This window comes from Pleurodeles waltl, chromosome 1_2 (genome assembly GCF_031143425.1).
Source record: "Pleurodeles waltl isolate 20211129_DDA chromosome 1_2, aPleWal1.hap1.20221129, whole genome shotgun sequence".
NCBI classification, from domain to species: Eukaryota; Metazoa; Chordata; class Amphibia; order Caudata; family Salamandridae; genus Pleurodeles; species Pleurodeles waltl.
This window is the reverse complement of record NC_090437.1, coordinates 1,151,355,704-1,151,369,318: the sequence shown is the minus strand read 5'-3', so window position 1 is coordinate 1,151,369,318 and position 13,615 is coordinate 1,151,355,704.

Genomic DNA, 13,615 nt, shown 5'->3' with positions numbered 1-13,615 from the left:
TGCAATGGCAGGGTTGAGACGTGTTGAAAGGGCTACATAAGGTGGTGGCACAATCAGTAATAGCATTTAATTTATAGGCCCTGGATACACTTAGTGCATTTTACTATGTAAATGAAATATGCCAAGGGAACACATGCACTTAAGCACTGAAGGACAACATTCCCACTAAAATTAGTTATATTATCACCAGTATTGTTATCCCTACAACTTTACAACAGTTACTGGGGGTGATTCCAACTCTGGCGGGCGGCGGTAGCCGCCCACCAGGCGGGAACCGGCATTTGGCCGCTGCCCCCATTCCGAATGGAGCCAGCGGTGTTGCGGCGGTGCGACGGGTGCAGTTGCACCCGTCGCGCTTTTCACTGTCTGCTAGGCCCCACTGGCATGGGCAGTGCAGGGGCCCCCCAGGGCCCCAGGACACCCGTTACCGCCAGCCTCTTCCTGGCGGTGAAAACCGCCAGAAACAGGCTGGCGGTACGGGGGTCAGGATCCCCAGGGCAGCGCTGCCCTGGCGGATTCTCCCAGCCGGGGCAAAAACGGCGGATGACCGCCGGCCCAGGCAATCCGACCGCGGCTTTACTGCCGCTGTCGGAATGGGGATTGAAGCACTGCCAGCCTGTTGGCGGTGCTTCCGTCATTCGTGGCCCTGGCGGTCCAAGACCGCCAGGGTCAGAATGACCCCCACTGTATTTTATCTTTTATTGAGACAGACATTCTTATCATATTTAAAAAAATCAAAAAAATCAACACACATTCTCCTTATAAATAATAATATTGTCTTCTTTTTTGTCTTCTCTTATTAAAATAAAAAAAACAAAAATATGTTTCCCAGTTCAATTTCTCTTTTTCAAAAGTTCATGTAGCTTCAAAAGTGTTCAATAGATTCGGGCCCTCATCACGAGTGAGGCGGTCTTAAGACCGCTGCATTACGAGTTTGGCGGTTTGGTCAAAGCCAAACAGCCACAATGCCGCCAGTCACCTCTGGTGTGGTCGGACCGGCACGACCGGTTGTGAGCACCTCCGGGCTGGTAGCATACCGAAGACTGCCAGCCGCAGGACAAGTCAGCAAACCGCCAGACTTTTTGTGATGGTCGCCCTGCCATGAGAACCCTGGCAGTAACACATCCGGTGACAGGAATCCCCATTCCTGTCACGAGCACACGCACCCCTACACGTCCACACTCTTGCAGACACCCCCCCCCCATGCTGCACACTTGCAGATACACACCCCAACCCGACCGGATGCATAAATGCAAACACCTCCCCTCGCTGCCACACAGACACACACCCCCACTCACTCTCACACAGACATGCACCCCCACTCACTCGCACAGAGACATGTACCCCCACTCACTCGCACACACACATCCCCACTTGCTCGCACACAGACACGCACCCCCACTCGCTCACACATAGACACTCAGCCCCACTCGCTCGCATGCATACACACCCCCCACATTCATACACACCCTCTCCCTACCCTCTGCATACATGTACACCCCCACCCTCCATACATACATACAGTCACACACACACGCACACCCATTCCAACCCACACACTCACATGCACCTACCACATACACACACCCCTCCTAGTCAGTCCACCTACCTGTCTGGGCTGCATAGAAGCCCAAGTCAAGGTGGTCATCTGGGAGGGGGGATTTCAGAGGTACCACCGCCAATGCCGCACCGCTGTGCAAGGACCGCATGCCATATTACTGCTCGTAATATGGCGGGCAGAGTCCTTGTGGCGTGGCAGTGCTGGCGGTGGAACCACCTGTCTCCTGCCGTCTGTCAGGCCGATGGTGTAGGATTTCTGCCTGTTTATGAGCGGAAATCCATAGGTGACTCGTAATATGGTGGTATTTGGACCACCAACACTGGTGGTCTTTTTACGCCCCCTTCGACAGCGGTCTTCGCAAAAGGCCACCGAAGTCATAACGAGTACCTCCGTCTCTACTTAATGAGTTTTCTCAACCTGCTCAAAAATAGGGAAAACTTTGGAAGTTCATAAGTCACTGTTCAGTTATGTTCTCAAATTTTGTCAAGGCCTTTTCAGTATCTCTTACCCAAGTCTCTTAGTCATCAGTTTGGATTTCACTTTTATTGAACGGTTTCTATTTCACATTGAAGGTGGTTCTTCTTCTGTTTCAAAATCAGTCCCTGATTCACTTTCAAACTTGTACTGGCACTGATTCACCAAAGACTAATCATCTTCTTCTTCGTCAGAAATTGTGGCTAAATACACCCACCAGGTTACACATATTATCGACTTGGAACTCTTTTTTTTTTTACCTTGTAGCAACTGGTGATTCACTCCCACTATTTATTGTGGGACTATTTGCTTCGGAAGACTTTTTCTCTAGCAGCAACTGTCTTTGGGCCTGATTTAGAACTTGGCGGATGGGTTACTCTGTCATAACTGTGACCGATATCCCATCCCCCATAATCTAAATCCCATTGAATATAATGGGATTTAGATTTTGGCGGAGGGGATATCCATCTCCGTTGTCAATCAATCGATCAATCAATCAGTATTTTTCAGAGCACCGAGCTGTCACACCTGGTGGTATCTAGGGGCTTGGATGCAATGTCACTGTTGAACATCCAGATCTTGAGTCTCTTCCTGAACGCTGCAAGTGAGTGTGCATTTCAGAGGGGGAGGGCAGGTCATTCCAGGTCTTGGTGGCAATGTAGGAGAAGGAGCGGGTGCCGCTGCGGTTACCACAGATTCTCAGAGTGTATGCAAGGACCAGGGAGGAGGAGTGCAGGCATGTGGAGGGTTGGTGGAGGCTTTTAGTCGGTGGTTGATGTAGGCTAGTCCTTGGTCGTGTAAGGCTTTGTAGGCTTGTGTGAGGAGTTTGAACTGCCTTCTGAAATGGGGGAGATGCTGGTGCATTTGGGGAGGTCCAGGATGAGCTTGGCTGCTGAGTTCTGTATGGTCTGCAGTTGTTTAAGGAGATGGGTGGAGATGCTGGCATAGAGTGCTTTGCCGTAGTCGAGGCAGCTAGTGATGAGGGCCTAGGTGACAGTTTTTCTGGTGTTGATTGGGACCCATGTGAATATTCTGCGGAGCATACAGAAGGTGTGGAAGCAGTAGGAGGCAACTGCATTGATTTGCCACTTCTTGGTCAGTTCACTGGTAAGGATGTTACCGAGGTTACATGTGTGGTCAGTGGGTGTGGGAATGGGTCTGAGTCTGGCTGGCCAAGAGCTGTGGTCCCAGAAGGATGTGTTTTTTCCGAAGATCAGCACTTCTATTTTGTAAGAGTTGAGCTTGAGGCAGATTGTTTTCATTCAGTCGGCTAAATTGGTCATGGTGTTGCAGAAGTTTGTTTTGGTGGTGGAAGGGTCTTCAGTGAGTAAGAGGATGAGTTGGGTGTCATCTGTGCAGGATATGATGTTGAGACCCTGGAATATGACAAGGTCTGCCAGTGGGGTCATGTAGATATAGAACAATGTGGGACTGAGAGATTATTCCTGGGGTACACTGCATATGATGTTTTTGGGTGCAGAGGTGAAGGGGGGCAGTTGGATGTTCTGAGTACATCCTGTCAGGAAGGAGTTGATCCATTTGAGGGCATCCCCTTGTTTGCCAATGCCATGACTTCTTTAGATGGGGGTGTAGTGGGAGACAGTGTGCAATGCTGCAGATAGGTCAAGGAGGATCAGGGCAGCTGTCTCCCCACTATCGAGGAGTGCTCCGATGCCATCCATGATAGCGATGAATGCGATCTTGGTGCTGTGGTTGGTGCAGAATCCTGATTAGGAAATGTCCAATGTTTTTTTTTCTTCCAGGTAGTAAGTGAGCTGTTGACTGATGGCCTTCTCAAGTACTTTGTCTGGGTAGGGGAGAAGAAAGCTGGGTTAGTAGTTTTTGAGTTTGCTGGGGTCGGCAGTGGTTTTCTTTAGGAGGAGTCTGACTTCTGTGTGTTTCCACTTGTCTGGGAAAACTGCAGAGGAGATGGAGGAGCTGAGAATGGTGGTGAGTTGGGTGCTGATGTGGCTACTTCCAAGATTGAAAAGTGGTGGGGGCATGGGTTGGTGGGTGCCCCATAGTGATGTGCGCTGGTAGGTCAAGGGAGCTGAAGTTAGAGATTGTAAGTTGGGGTGCAAAATTGTTGCGGATAGTGCCGATTTTGCTGTGGAAGTAGCATGAGAGGGTATTGCAGAGTTCTTGGGAAGCATGGATGATGTTCTCTGTGACTGTCGGGTTGGAGTATTTTTTGACTGTTCTTTGGTTGCTGAGTCAATAAGGGCAGTGATGGCAGCTCTCTTGGCTTCCTTGATCCTCTGATGGCATTTGCTAAGGGCTGCTTTGTGAGTTCTTGGGAAGCATGGATGATGTTCTCTGTGACTGTCGGGTTGGAGTATTTTTTGACTGTTCTTTGGTTGCTGAGTCAATAAGGGCAGTGATGGCAGCTCTCTTGGCTTCCTTGATCCTCTGATGGCATTTGCTAAGGGCTGCTTTGTGAGCAGCTCTGTCGGATTGATTTCTGGTGGATCACCATTGTTTCTCCAGTCTGTAGCAGCTGCACTTGGTGACTCTGAGCTCTGGGGTGTACCAGGCTGGCTTGTTTTAAGATTTTGTTGGCTCTGGCTGGTTTCAGCGGGGAAACTCTGTCAGTGCATTTTGTGAGCCAGGTAGAGAAATTCAGGACAGCTAGGTCAAAGTCAAATTAGGCCTTGAGTTTGGAGGTACAGAGGGCCTGTGCCCACTGTTATTCTTTTACTTTGTTCGAGCTGTGGTATTTGGGTCCATAGCTCTTGGTGGGGGGGTGTTGAGTACCAGCGATTGTAAAGTGGACGACACTGGTCAGACCAGGAAAGCTCTGTGACATGGCTGAAACTGAATCTGTCACTGTAGGTGAAGATGGGGTTGAGTGTGTGTCCGGCTTTGTAAGTGTCTGCGGTGACAAGTTGGGTGAGGCCAATGTATCTCATGTTCTAGAGGAGTGCAGTGGAGTTGTTGTTCTTGGAGTTGTTAATGTGGAAGTTAAGGTCTCTGAGTAGGATACAGTGGCTGGAATTGATGGCTAGTAGAGTGATGATGTTGGGGATTGTGTTGCAGAAGTCTGGTCATGATCCTTAGGGTCTTAATATAGAGGTGCCTCTTATCGCTGTCTTGATGTCAGTTTGCAGCTGGAAACTGAGGTGTTCCATGAGGAGGGTAGGGTCATCATTGGTGGCAATGGATCACATGGTGTTCTGAAGATGATGGCGATGCCGTCGCCAAGTTTGTTGGTGTGGTCTTGGTGTATCATCTTGTAGCTGTCGGGTGTTGTGGTGGGGATGTAGGAATTTGAGGAGGGGTTTAGCCAGGTTTCAGTGATGAAGGTCATGACCGGGGAGAGGGAGGCAATGGTGTCCCAGATTTCTGTGGCATGCTTGCAGAGGGATGAGACGTTGATCAGGTTGCGTTGATCAGGATGCATTGGAGTGGTCCTAGGTTGTTTATAGACTTCTGGGTGGGTGTGTTGGGAAGTGATGTGTGGTCTGGCGGTTCAGTGTTACAGGAGACTAGGCAGTGTCAGCAGGTGAAGGGCCCTTTGCTTCTTCGTTGGAGGAGGTTCAGCAGTTGCTGTCATGATGCCCAGGTCGAGGGATCTGAGCTCCTCGGCGGTGTAGCGGTAAGTGACTGGAGGGCCATGGTTCCTGGTGCTGGGTGCGATCCAGGCACGGACGGGCGCAGACAGGCTTGCCTTTGGCGCACCTTTGGCACACCCACTGTGCAGCTGCGCTGTTGTCTCCAATAAGTAGACCCTGTGAATGGTGGGGTTCAGCAGTCAGTGAGCAGGGCCGGTGGTGGTGAGTGTGGGTGGGAAGACAAAGAGCAGGAAAAAAAAGCGGGAACAGCAAAAAAGGTGCTGCACAGGAGCATGATCGGGGGGGGAGTGCGGATGAGCCAATAACAGAAGATGCAAACCAGGAATGCCCATTACAAATCGAGATGCTAAACAGAGGCCAACAGCCAGAATGTACAAAAAACAAACAAAACACTAACAGGGGTCAGATACCAGAGAGACACAAGACAGACACGGACAGATAATGAACAAAAAGCCAACAAGACAACCAGAAATGTACAGAGACAAACAAAATACTAACAGGGGACATACACCAGAGAGGCACAAAGCACACAGGGACAGATAACGACTGAAATGTCAACAGAGGGAGACAATGGCACACAGTACAGGAGCAGAGCAGTGCAAGCTCCAAGCAGGAGGGAAGGCAGCGAAGCACTGGCAGCTAGGCCAGTAACTGAGTGGGGGAGCTGGCTCAGGACCTGCTCAATGGGGTCATGCTACATCCTCCATTGTAGCAGGTCCTGCGGATGGTGGGGCACGGCAGTCAGTACGTGGGGCTTGAGGTGTTGAGAGCAGGCGGGAAGTCAAACAGCGGGAAAATAAGGCAGGAGCTGCAAAAAAGGTGCAGCACACAGGAGCAAGATCTGGAGGAGAGTAAACAAGATACTAACAGTGCATGCAAACCAGGAATGCCCAATGCAAACTGAGACACTAAATAGAGGTCCACATTCAGAAATGTACAAAAGCAAACCAAATGGAATAACCTGTTCAATGAGTTCTAAATCAGGACTTTTGTCATGTTATTCTCCATGGAAATTTGACTTTAGCACAGAGTTACACTTTGATCAACTTTGTATCTATCTTGATCTGCTGTGTTCACAGTAAACCCCTTGTTTCATTTGGGGGTCTTTGCAACTCTGATTTTCAACTGCCTCCTTTCACTGCTAAGATCAGAGACTACCTCTTCTTGCTGGCACCAATGCTTTTGGCCCTCATTCCTACTCTGGCGGGCGGCGGTCGCCGCCCGCCAGGCGGGAACCGCCAATTGCCCGCTACGCGGTCAAAAGACCGCTGACGGCATTCAGACCTTCCCGCTGGGCCGGCGGGTGCTAACTATGTTAGCGCCCACCGGCCCAGCAGGCTGGGGCCCTGTTAGGGGGCCCCTGCACTGCCCATGCCAGTGGCATGGGCAGTGCAGGGGCCCCCAGGGGCCCCAGGACACCTGTTCCCGCCAGCCTCTTCCTGGCGGTGACAACCGCCAGAAACAGGCTGGCTGGAAGGGGGTCAGAATCCCCATGGCAGCGCTGCTTGCAGCGCTGCCATGGCGGATTCGCCCAGCTGGGGCTAAATCGGCTGGAAACCGCCGGCCCGGGTTTTCTGACAGCGGCTTTACAGCCGCGGTCAGAATGGGCAAGGAAGCACCGCCAGCCTGTTGGCGGTGCTTCCATCATTCGTGGCCCTGGCGGTCATAGACCGCCAGGGTCAGAATGACCCCCTTTGTCTTTTTCACTGCAACAGCTCTTCACTCCAATCACTTTGTTGGAAATGAACTTCAGGAATTTCAGTTTCTACACCAGAGCTTTTACTAACCTGAAACTTCACTCTTTCTGTTTGCTTTTAGACTTTGTCTTCACCAGCTTCAAAAACAAAACCTTCACACCCTGCTGGATTCATGCTGCAAACTTGAATTTCGATTTGACCATGACTTGGTACAGTCTGTGTATTTTTGACTGGGTCACTCAAATTATCCTCTGCTTCAGTTACTCTCACTCTCTTTGTGTGAGCAGAGAGGATCCATTGTGGCACACCTGCATAATTTAACACAGTATTTGTTTTCAGGATCACCTGGCATGGCCCTTTCCAGCTCTCATCAAGGCATCCCTTGCAGTTGTTCTTACCGATGACAATCCTATCCCCAGGGCTCAGTTGATGGTATGGGGTATCATTGCATTCTTTTGATGCCATATTCACCTGATGCGAGACTGGTTTTACCATATCAGCTAAGCCTTTGCAATAATCTAGCACAATAGTAAAATAACTTGGAGCCTTGAAAATGGGCATTTGGGTTTGGCAATATGGCAATATGATTTATGACAGTGACTGTTCTTTTGCCTTGATTCTTGAATCAAGGCAATAAACGCAGAATTGCATTCTTTAGAGACTTTTCTCACTCCTTTTTCAATTTGAGGTCCAAGATAGATGATTACAATACTTCTCTAGACAATTGATTTACGTTTACAGTCCTCCTCATTTGTCTTAAAAGCATCCAGTAGGTCTTCAATATACTGCAGTAATACTGAATTGCATGTCAACTTCAAACTCTATGGATCTTTCTTCAGTATTTGTGAGATTGAAGGACTTTACGTATACCCTTGTGGGGTCATAACAGAAGAACTTTAATAAAAAATTGGAGCACAAAGAGGAATTGCGACTCCTAAGGAAGAGGAATTAAGAACACTTGGCATAAGTCAGTGACTATATACCATTCTGCTTCTGATCGAATTTGTGCCAAAATCACTGCTGCTTTCTGGACAGCACAGAGCTACACTCTTGTTAATCTTGTGGAGATCATGTATAATTCCACTTGCCATTCAGCTTTTTGATTCCTGTTAGAAATGGGGTCTCTAGTTGGCAGAGGTATACACCCTTGTCCAAATAGGGGCCACAACCCTAGTCAGGGTAAATCACACACAATCCAAATTATCCTGTTCCCACTCTCTGGAAGCTTGGCACATAGCAGTCAGGCTTAACTTAGAAGGCAATGTGTAAAGTATTTGTGCAATAAATCATACAGTGAAACAGTGAAAACACCACAACAATACACCACACAGGTTTAGAAAAATAGAAGATATTTATCTGGTTAAATTAAGGTCACAATGATAAAGATGCAATAAGCGCAAGCTGAGACATCACTTTTGCAAGATTAAAAAGAGTCTTAAATCTTAGAAATCAACAGTTGCCTCTTGATTTCACAAAGTACTTGGCTTGCGTCAAAAATTACATGCACGTAGACCACAGAGGAGGAGATGCGTGGAAAAATAAGGTGTGCATCAGAATTTGCGGCGCGGCACAGATGATGCGTTGTTTCTTTCCATGCTGCAAGGGGCTTTGCATCAATTTCCTGCAGACAGTCTTGGTTCCTCACTGCGATGCGGGTTTCTCTTTGATGTCAGGGACAATGCGAGGTAATCCTGGGCATGCAAGATGAAGTCACAGTCGTTGCATCAATCCGGTAGGCGATGCATCGGAGTTTCTGTCGCACGTCAGGCAATGCATCAATTATTCACTCAGTAACTCTGGGCTGCATCATTCCGGCTTGGTTGTGCGTCAATCCGGTATGGCTGTGCATTGAATTTCTGGTCACAACGCAGGCGTTGCATCGATCTTTGCTCAGAAAGTCGGGCTGCGTTGTTCCAGTTCAGCTGTGCAGCAATTTTCTCATCATAGAGCAGGCTGTGAATCGTTTCCAGCAGGCTGTGCGTTGATTTTCAGCATGCAAGGTTTTCCTTGAAGAGATGAAGGCGGTCATTCTGACCTTGGCGGACGGCGGAGGCCGTCCGCCAAGGTACCGCCGTGGAATGACCGCACCGCGGTCAAAAGACCGCAGCGGCCATTTAAACATTTCCGCTGGGCCGGCGGGCGCTCTCCAAAAGAGCGCCCGCCGGCCCAGCAGAAATGCCCCTGCAACGAGGATGCCGGCTCAGAATTGAGCCGGCGGAGTTGCAGGGGTGCGACGGGTGCAGTTGCACCCGTCGCGTATTTCAGTGTCTGCTTAGCAGACACTGAAATACTTTGCGGGGCCCTCTTACGGGGGCCCCTGCAGTGCCCATGCCATTGGCATGGGCACTGCAGGGGCCCCCAGGGGCCCCGCGGCACCCCCTACAGCCATCCTGTTCATGGCGGGTTTCCCGCCATGAACAGGATGGCGGTAGGGGGTGTCTGAATCCCCATGGCGGCGGAGCGCGCTCCGCCGCCATGGAGGATTCAATGGGGCAGCGGTAAACCGGCGGGAGACCGCCGGTTTACCCTTTCTGACCACGGCTGAACCGCCGTGGTCAGAATGCCCTCGGGAGCACCGCCAGCCTGTTGGCGGTGCTCCTGTGGTCGGTGACCCTGGCGGTCACCGACCGCCAGGGTCAGAATGACCCTCGAAGTCTTTTTGGCCCTGAGACATCAGATAACAGAAGGTAAGCTCAATCCATGCCCTTGGGAGCACTTCTCAGCAAAGCAAAAGGGCAGCAGGGCAACAGAGCAACAACAGGGCAGCAGTCCTTCACAGCAAAGGTGTCCAGATGAGTCCTTTGGGCAGCCAGGCAATTGCTCTTGACAGGTTGTCAGTTCAGGTCCAGAATTGTCTGATTTGGTGGGGTCAAGCACCCAGAATATTTACCCAAAAATGCCTTTGAAGTGGGGGAGACTTCAAAGAGTGGTTTTGAAGTACACAAGGTCCCTTTCAGTTCAGGTCTGTCTGCAAGGGTCCCAGTAGGGGGTTTGGCAGTCTATTGTGTGAGACGAAGCCACTAGTCTTTGAAATGTGTCAGGCCCTCCATCCTCTCAGCCCATGAAGTCCCATTCAGTATGCAGATGAGTGCAGGTGACTGAGTATCCTGGGTTTGTGGTTGTGTGGGTGAAATGCACAAGGAAGCTGTTAACCAGCCCAGCCAAACGTGGATTGGAAACAGGCTGTAAGGCACAGGTGGATTTTAAGTGCATTTTCTAAAATAGTATTATAAAATCCAACTTCACCAATTAGCAGGATTTTCTATTGCCATTCTGACCATACTAAATATGACCTGGTTACCCCTTTTTGATCAGAATCTACCACACAAACAGTATAAGAGGGCAGCCCTAATGCTAGCCTATGAAAGGAGCAGGCCTCACAGTAGTGGAAAACAAATTTAGGAGTTATACACTAGCAGGACATATAAATCACACATGTACATGTCCTGCCTTTTACCTACATAGCACCCTGCTCTATGGGTTACCTAGGGCCTACCTTAGGGGTGACATATATGTAGAAAAAGGGGAGTTAAAGGCTTGGCAAGTACTTTTAAATGCCAAGTCGAAGTGGCAGTGAAACCGCACACACAGGCCTTGCAGAGACATGGTTAATGGGCTACTTATGTGGGTGACACAACCAGTGCTACAGGCCCACTAGTAGTATTAAATCTACAGCCCATGGGCACAAGTAGTGCACTTTACTAGGGACTTACAAGTAAATCAAATATGCCAGTTGGGTATGAACCAATGTTACCATGTTTAAGGGAGAGAGCATATGCACTTTAGCACTGGTTAGCAGTGGTAAGGTGCGCAGAGGCCTAAAACCAACAAAAACAGTGTCAGAAGAGTGGAGGGGGGCAGGCAAAAGGTTGGGGGATGACCACCCTAGGGCTGTCAGGTCTAACAATTCCCATCACAGAAGAGTAGCAAGGATTATCAAATACCTCCTGGAGGATTCCTTGATCAATCATTTTTTCAATGGTTTCATCCCTTCCTCTGCCTCCTTTGTAAGTCTGTATTGTCATGTTCTGGGGAATATTGCATCTACGTTAATCTTTACTTTGACTGGCTTTTCTATTTTAATCAATGCAATCTCTTTACCAGAAACAATACCATACCTTATCTTTGACTGTATGTCTTAAACCCAGAAGCACATCTTCTTTGGTTAAAACTGGGAACACCTCAACTATTGATTCTGAGGAACTCATTTTGAACATGGAGTCTTCATGTTGTGTCTCTTTTGCAACACCATCCTGTGTACAATATATTACACAATTCATTTTGCATAGCAGGTCTCTTTCTGATACATTCACAGGACTTGCATTACATGAAATAAATTAGTGCTTATTCTCCTTCTGGCAAGTGTTAACTAGAACATCTGCTGTTAGCTAATTAACATTTGTTTTTATTCCTGATCTCTACAACTTGGACTTCTTTTACAGAGAGGGGTGGGTTTGGGACTTTCACAAAACAAATGTGTAGCCACTGTATCAATCAAAAATGAACATGGATGATCATTGACTTCTCTGTCAATATGTGGGATTTTTGGTCCACCTCCAGGACTGTTCCACATAAGCAATCCTCCTCCTCTTCAGGCATCTGCATTGTGAACTGCTCCCTGCTAACTCACCACAGTGCATCTTGGTGTGCATGCCTTGCTGCACCACTGGATTTCAGACTCTACATTGTGTTGTGAATTCTGCATATTTGGAACCATCATATTAGCTCTGTGCATCTGTGAAACATGCTGTACATTCCCTTGAATCCTGTTAGGATTCTTACAATACTTCCTTTTCCAGTGCCCAATCTTCCCATGGAAGTGACAAGCTGTATTTTATTTAATCTTTTCAATACTCAAATCATTACATCACCTCTTAGGCCACCATGCATCTGTACCTTATTCATTCCATTGGTGCCAGTTTTCACAAAAATCATATTTGAAACCATCTGATTTTCAGACCCTTTCTCAAACTGCTTTGTCTGGGCAATTATAAGTGTCTCCTTAAGCTTTTTCTGCATAAAAGAACAGACAGTACATGACATACAATAAAACTGAATATAACTCTGTGTTCTACAGCAGTACATAAACCATTTATCAGTAATGAAGTGTGCGGTAACATCCAGATACTTTTGTAACAAATAGTTCCCTTTATAAAGTACTCTGGAGGTTATCAACTAAATAGAAATCAAAAACCTCCAACAGTCTGATATGAGACTATTAAATAAAAACCTAGGTAATCCTGAGAGTTACAGGTATACACCTCACCTCAAGAACTATAATAATAAGGCATAAAATCCTCACGGGACTAAAAGAAAAATATGTTTCACACAATAAAAACTCAATGAGATGGAGAGGTCAGCCTACCATTGATTTACACAACCTGACTGCTGCTTTTAAAAAAGAACACAGTCTAAGGCAGATATCAGAGCTACCTAATAATTGTAGGAAAAGTACTATGGTCCTACATGTTTGAAACTTTGAATGGTATAAAATAGGGTTAACAAGCTAGATTAAAAAAAAGATCAAAAATATCTGCAAAAAAACATAAAGTACAGCAAAATGTGGTCAGAATACCCATGGCATGGACAAGCCATTGTATTACTGGCCCTCTCATAACACAGAAGATATTACACAGCACCTGCTCTAAAAAAAAAAAGGATTGACCTTTCCCAATGTGTTAGACCTAGGGTTAGATAAAACACTAACCCCCTAGTTCAGATAACAGAGTATTGTGAGAGTGCAGCCATTCACCTGAAAAGCAGGTTGTCTGCAGGGGAGATAAGCACCTCGCAACCTTGTGGGACACCTCTTGGCACCACTGATATGTTACAGAAGTTCCCGCCGCTTTCCCAAAAGGAAAGGAGGATTGGAAGAGAAGAAAAGGCACGGCTACACCTTGCCGCCTGGTGCATCCGAGGCACCCGGGTCTTCGGGAATGTTGTATGTCGTCAGTGTAATCGTGGAGACACGTTATGGATTGACAATGAAGGACACAGGAATAAGTGAGGCAGTTCGTTTATGGAGGGGATTAATAACACAACACAATAACCACAATCTGTCAAACAATCACCTGGCACCCAATTGGATCACTCAGTTCATTCTTTTCACTTTCTAGGGACTGGACTAGTACATTTCTTTCCTACCATGTATTGTCCTTAGGAATACAGAGGGTCTCTTGTAGTGCTTAAATCTCTTTACTAACAAATGTGCTACTTTGGCACCTCAGGCAGTTCAAGTCACTCTGTAAACAACCAACATAATTATAAGGAATAAAAGAAAACAAATCTCACAAATTACCAGTAGGAGGCAT